Genomic DNA, 7240 nt, shown 5'->3' on the forward strand with positions numbered 1-7240 from the left:
CCCTAATAAAAATGTTATGGTTAATTTGCTTAACGACGTGTTCTGGGTATCATCCAAACCATGTGTGGAATAGTTCACACATTTGGGTTATCGTTCGTTTATGTTAATTTTTTATTAGGGTATCTAATTGGTTTTATCAAAGAGATATCATTTTCCTTTCTTTGTATCACGGCTCGTTCTTCAATTTTATTACAATGAGATATCGCTTTGATAAATTAGTAAGATATTTATTCTTCAAAACGTTAAAGAACGAGCTGTGATACAAATAAGGGAAAATTTTGCTTGTCGCAAGAAATTTTCCTTCTTTGAATCATAGTTCATTCTTTGACGTATAATATGGTATGATCCATGGAGCTAATTGCATACAATGTGTGTGTTTGTTTGATAGGTACGACCGTTAAAAAAAAACTCCATACAAACAAAGAAAAGATATCATGCGTCCCCATGCCATACATATTAGTCGCATGGCGACTCCTTATAGGGTGAATCAAAAATTGTATGGAGCACGAAGAAATCAATATGTGTTGAATAAAGACAAAAGTTTGACTTTCGTTAAAACTACATGGAAAGGTCAAAAGCTGCTGAAATAGGATTACACTGGAACCTCCATTTACGAACCAAAACGGGGGTTCGTAAATCGAATTAGTGCGTAAAAAAAAACCTCGTTATTTGGGATTTACTTCGTAAAAAGAAAACTCGTTATTTGGGATTTACTTCGTAAAAAGAAAACTCGTTATTTGGGATTTACTTCGTAAAAAGAGGTTTTTGAAAATATTGTCAAATACCCCACAATATGGGTATTTTTGGAATCAGGGTGACGTGTATGGACCGGAAATCGATGTCTGACGCCATTTTGAAATCCAAGATGGCGGCTTCCGGTTACAGGAAAACATGTAAATTCTATCAAATACCACACAATATGGGTATTTTTGGAATCGGAGTGACGTGTATGGACCGGAAATCGATGTCTGACGCCATTTTAAAATCCAAGATGGCGGCTTCCGGTTACAGGAAAACATGTAAATTCTGTCAAATACCCCACAATATGGGTATTTTCGGAATCGGAGTGACGTGTAGGGACCGGAAATCGATGTCTGACGCCATTTTTAAATCAAAGATGGTGGCTTCCGGTTACAGGAAAACAGAAAAATACCGTTAAATACACAACAATATGGATATATTTGGAATCGGGGTGAACTGTGAGAACCGAGAATCCATGTCTGACGCCATTTCGAAATCCAAGATGGTGACATCCGGTTACAGAAACACTGGGAAATACTGTCAAATACTCAACAATATGGGTTGTTTGGAATCGGGGTGACCTATTAGGACTGAAAACCCATGTCTGACGCCATTTTGAAATTCAATATTGCAACTTCCGGTTACATAAAAACATAAAAGTAAAATTACATAACCTACAATATGGGTATCTTAAGAATCGGGGTGACGTGGTGGTATTTACCATTTTTCTGTAACCGGAAGCCGCCATCTTGGATTTCGAAATGACTTCAGACATCGATTTCCGGTTCTTAGACGTCACTCCATTTCCAAAAATACCCATATTGTGGGGTGTATGACAGAATTTCCAAGCTTTTCTGTTACCGGAAGTCACCATATTGGATTTCAAAATGGCGTCAGACATCGATTTCCGGTCCCTAAACGTCACTCCGATTTCAAAAATACCCATATTGTTTGGTATTTCGCAGAATTTCCATGTTTTATGTAACCGGAAGTTGCATCTAGGATTTCAATATGGCGTCAGACATTGATTTCCGGTCCCTACACATCACTCCGATTCCAAAAATACCCATATTGTGGGGGTATTTGGCAGAATTTCCAAATTTTTCTGTAACCGGAAGTCGCCATCTTTGATTTCAAAATGGTGTCAGACATTGATTTTCGGTCCCTACACGTCACTCCGATTCCAAAAATACCCATATTGTGGGGGTATTTGGCAGAATTTCCAAATTTTTCTGTAACCGGAAGTCGCCATCTTTGATTTCAAAATGGTGTCAGACATTGATTTTCGGTCCCTACACGTCACTCCGATTCCAAAAATACCCATATTGTGGGGGTATTTGGCAGAATGACCAAGTTTTCCTGTAACCGGAAGTCGCCATCTTGGATTTCAAAATGGCGTCAGACATTGATTTCACTCACTCACTTCACATCACTCCGATTCCAAAAATACCCATATTGTGGGGGTATTTGGCAGAATTTCCAAATTTTTCTGTAACCGGAAGTCGCCATCTTTGATTTCAAAATGGTGTCAGGCATTGATTTTCGGTCCCTACACGTCACTCCGATTCCAAAAATACCCATATTGTGGGGGTATTTGGCAGAATGACCAAGTTTTCCTGTAACCGGAAGTCGCCATCTTGGATTTCAAAATGGCATCAGACATTGATTTCCGGTCCCTACACATCACTCCGATTCCAAAAATACCCATATTGTGGGGGTATTTGGCAGAATTTCCAAATTTTTCTGTAACCGGAAGTCGCCATCTTTGATTTCAAAATGGTGTCAGACATTGATTTTCGGTCCCTACACGTCACTCCGATTCCAAAAATACCCATATTGTGGGGGTATTTGGCAGAATGACCAAGTTTTCCTGTAACCGGAAGTCGCCATCTTGGATTTCAAAATGGCGTCAGACATTGATTTCCGGTCCCTACACATCACTCCGATTCCAAAAATACCCATATTGTGGGGGTATTTGGCAGAATTTCCAAATTTTTCTGTAACCGGAAGTCGCCATCTTTGATTTCAAAATGGTGTCAGACATTGATTTTCGGTCCCTACACGTCACTCCGATTCCAAAAATACCCATATTGTGGGGGTATTTGGCAGAATGACCAAGTTTTCCTGTAACCGGAAGTCGCCATCTTGGATTTCAAAATGGCATCAGACATTGATTTCCGGTCCCTACACATCACTCCGATTCCAAAAATACCCATATTGTGGGGGTATTTGGCAGAATTTCCAAATTTTTCTGTAACCGGAAGTCGCCATCTTTGATTTCAAAATGGTGTCAGACATTGATTTTCGGTCCCTACACGTCACTCCGATTCCAAAAATACCCATATTATGGGGGTATTTGGCAGAATTTCCAAATTTTTCTGTAACCGGAAGTCGCCATCTTTGATTTCAAAATGGTGTCAGACATTGATTTTCGGTCCCTACACGTCACTCCGATTCCAAAAATACCCATATTGTGGGGGTATTTGGCAGAATTTCCAAATTTTTCTGTAACCGGAAGCGAGGGGCAATTCACTGCTCTCAAAAATGAATCGAAAATACGTGAATGAAAAAAATACACAAAAATTCATCATAACTCGTCATTACTCAAAAAAATGCAAAAAAATACAAAATTCGGAAAAAAATACACAAATATTCGACGAACAATAAAAATACACGATAATTCGCCATTTGCACGAAAAATTCGAAATATGTACAATCAAAATGCTGAATTCGGACAAAATGCGTAAATTTATTATTTTATATTTTAATCCGAGCTCGAATCACAAAACAATGCATTAATGAGTAGGATTTCACCCATTTTTAAGAAAAGTGCCTTAAATCGTTTATTAAATAAAAAAACATTAATGAGTAGTTGTGACCCAAATATAAGTAACGAAGGCGTAACAGACTTGGTAACAGATGCTTATTTATGCGTAATGAGCGAGGTAAGGGGCTGTTCATGAACTACGGGGGGGGGAGGGGTTAGCTGGCAATTATCCACGGCCCATACACATTTTTAATGTTTTGTATGGACAATTGTCAACGTAGATGGGTGGGGTGGCTCAAGAATCCCAAAAATCTGTCTACGTAACTAATGTCAAGCCCCTAATGAGTTTATGAGTTAAACCTATTTTCTTTAAATTGGGTGAAATTCTACTCATCAGTGGGTATTTCAGAGTTAGCGTGTGCTGTGCATTTGTCAAACAAAACGTCAACATTGTGAGTTTGATCCGTTTGATTATGTTTATGTTTACCACTCGAATTTTTCGAGTGGTAAACATAAACACTGAATTGACAGAATACACTTATAACTGATTTTCAATACATTAATGCATAAAAATACACTTTTATTTTTCTAATACACAGAAAATTACATATATTCAAAAAGTGCAAAATAATACATTAATACGCAAAATACACGTTTATTCGATAAAAAATACTTCAATACGTTCATCAATACGTTGGCCTGTATCAAAAATACACAAGTGAATCGCCCCTCGACCGGAAGTCGCCATCTTTGATTTCAAAATGGTGTCAGACATTGATTTTCGGTCCCTACACGTCACTCCGATTCCAAAAATACCCATATTGTGGGGGTATTTGGCAGAATGACCAAGTTTTCCTGTAACCGGAAGTCGCCATCTTGGATTTCAAAATGGCGTCAGACATTGATTTCCGGTCCCTACACATCACTCCGATTCCAAAAATACCCATATTGTGGGGGTATTTGGCAGAATGACCAAGTTTTCCTGTAACCGGAAGCCGCCATCTTAGATTTTAAAATGGCGTCAGACATCGATTTCCGGTCCCTACACGTCACTCCGATTCCAACAATACCCATATTGTGAGGTATTTCACAGTATATCCCAGTTTCCCAAAATCACAAAAAAAACTCGTTATTTGGAATTTACTTCGTAAAAAGAAAACTCGTTATTTGGGATTTACTTCGTAAAAAAAAACCTCGTTATTTGGGATTTACTTCGTAAAAAGAGGGACGTAAATTGAATACTGCGTAAAAAAAGACTTCGTAAACGGAGGTTTCAGTGTACACCAATTTCAGGAGCTTGACCTTTACATTTTGTTTTAACGAAAGTCAAACTATTGTCTTTATTCGACGCACATTAATATGTTTACTGTGGTATTGTTCGATACAAGTAGTTAACCAGCAAAGATGCGCAGATTCGGGGAAATGGTACATCCGGGGAAATTATTTTCTGGGAACTGTGCCATTCGGGGGATTGTATTTGTATTGTATTTCGGGGAATTGTATTTCGGGGAATTGTATTTCGGGGAAAAGTTACATTCGGGGCAATAACTTTCGGGGAAAGTGTTTTCGGGGGACTGGTTTTCGGGGAAAAGTCGTACAATCACTGGGAAATACTGTGAAATATACCACACTATGGATATTTTTTAAGCATCGGGTGACGTCAGAAAATCGATGAGTTCGCGTTTGTCTGTCAACGTTAGCGTTCAACTCGAGCTGTCTTTGCATTTTTTTTTTTCTTCTCTCCTTCGCTTGCTGTGTGCTGGCGTTCCGCCTCCCGGACGAAAGGCGCTTGCTTTGTCGTCATCGTGTTTGTGTGTTGAGGTTGTGTTTCAGTAATACAATCGAAGGGTGCCATGGCGTTTGTTTCGGTCACTCGCGAGTTTATTCTGCCGGTGAGGTGCTGGCGCTGCGTTTCACAGACTGCTGGCGAACTAAAGCCATTGTGTCGCGAGTGATTGGTGATGGAAAGTGGATGCAGTCTATTTTTTCTCTGCTGAGATCCCTCCAGTTGGAGCAGCTAGTGTGAGTTTCGGAGTTTTTGAGGGTTTCCGCTGCTGTGTGAGGAAGGAAAGGCGAGAGTGCTGTTTTTAATACCGGTTGAAGAAGTAGCGGCAGCATATCTATGGGAGCTCTTCGAAAACATCGTGATGTAATGGATCCTTTTGCAACATATCGGGTGAGATCTTTCCTTTATTTTTCTCTTAACATTCATTCCATTATTATATGAAACATTATATACCGGGTACGGTAGGGTTCACCAGGGCACCCGATTGAGGCGAGGTGGGTGGGGGAGTGGTGGTGCCGACTCCCTGTTTGTGGCGTTTCGTGAGGGGAGGGCGGGCTCTTCTCTCCACTCACGTCCCTTTGTTGGAAGGCCTGTTTTATGGCCGGTTGTGTGATCCTGTTGTTGGAGGGAGATTATCGTTTGTCCCATGGATGCGCGTGGGCGATGTTGCCCACGGATTCACCCAAATCGTTTTTGGCCTTTCATGTAGTGGCGGGTGGAGTGCAATTGGAGGTTGTTGGACTTGATCAGGTCGAGCAGTGAGGATGGTCCACAGTCTGTCGTCAGTTATCTTGCTACAGTGAGTGGTAGTTCCATGTCATCATCATCATCCATAGAAATTAGCTTAGGTGAATGGAAAACAACATAGTTAATCATAAGATAAAAAAAAACTCACATTTATTTTTCCTGTAATTTTTTTTTTAGGTATTTTAAAGTTTGACGTTTGCATAAAGTTTACCACCTGTTTGTCACATTTGATGTATTGTGTTATTATTGGATTGGCACAATGGGCCGATTTTCGTATTTTGGTTTGTATGAGAGTCAGCTTGTTGTGCTGATTTAAGGGCCACCAATGTATGTTCATATAAAGTAGTTTTTATCATTTATTACATTTGTTTTAGACATGCTTGTACTTCTCTTTATTGATACCAATATTTTTTTTTTTTAAATTGGTTTATTTTTCTGGCTCAATTGTTACAATTTTTTATTGTTTTATTACAGTACTTGTTTTTAGAAGAAGCGGTCAATATTTCTCAGGTCATAACTGACGTCTCTGGAATGGGATTATATTCATGCTTATCGGTGGAGGCCTGACGCTGAACATACTATTTTGTGATATTAATTTCTTCCTTTATATTATACATTTTATATCATTATGTTATTTTTTATCCACCAGGATCTTGGAAGTAAATATACAGTCTTCGTGTAATGTATTTTCAAGGATTGATATTTTACTGCATGTAGTATTACATCAATTAATTTTATTTTATACTTCATATTATTATGTTTTCAAACAGAATTATAATTATTTTTTGTTTCAGATCATCAATATTTAAAAGATCAAATTTTAATATGATTTTCATGGGCATCAATCGAGCAATATTCACGCAACGTTTTAATATAATTAGTATAACACTCTTATTAAATTCTTTTGTAGCATACAGCCTGTCTGATAGTCCAATTAATTCAAGAATACATATTATTATAATTTAATATCTTATACATTACATGAATTTATATTAGTACAGAATTTACTAATTAAATAGTTGCTTACATATTAACAGACAGCTGAAAAAACGCAGTACATCATTAGAGATAATTTCAATTATTCTTTAATATAACCATTGCATTACAGATTAACTACATATATCTATACTTTTGTAAAGTGTTCAATATTTACAATCATAGATAACCTAGTTTTTTTCTTTTTTTCCATTCATTACTTC

The sequence above is a fragment of the Ochlerotatus camptorhynchus genome, unplaced genomic scaffold (assembly GCF_037179485.1).
Source record: "Ochlerotatus camptorhynchus isolate MF236.1 unplaced genomic scaffold, CSIRO-AGI_Acam_v1.1 ptg000222l, whole genome shotgun sequence".
Lineage (NCBI taxonomy): Eukaryota > Metazoa > Arthropoda > Insecta > Diptera > Culicidae > Ochlerotatus > Ochlerotatus camptorhynchus.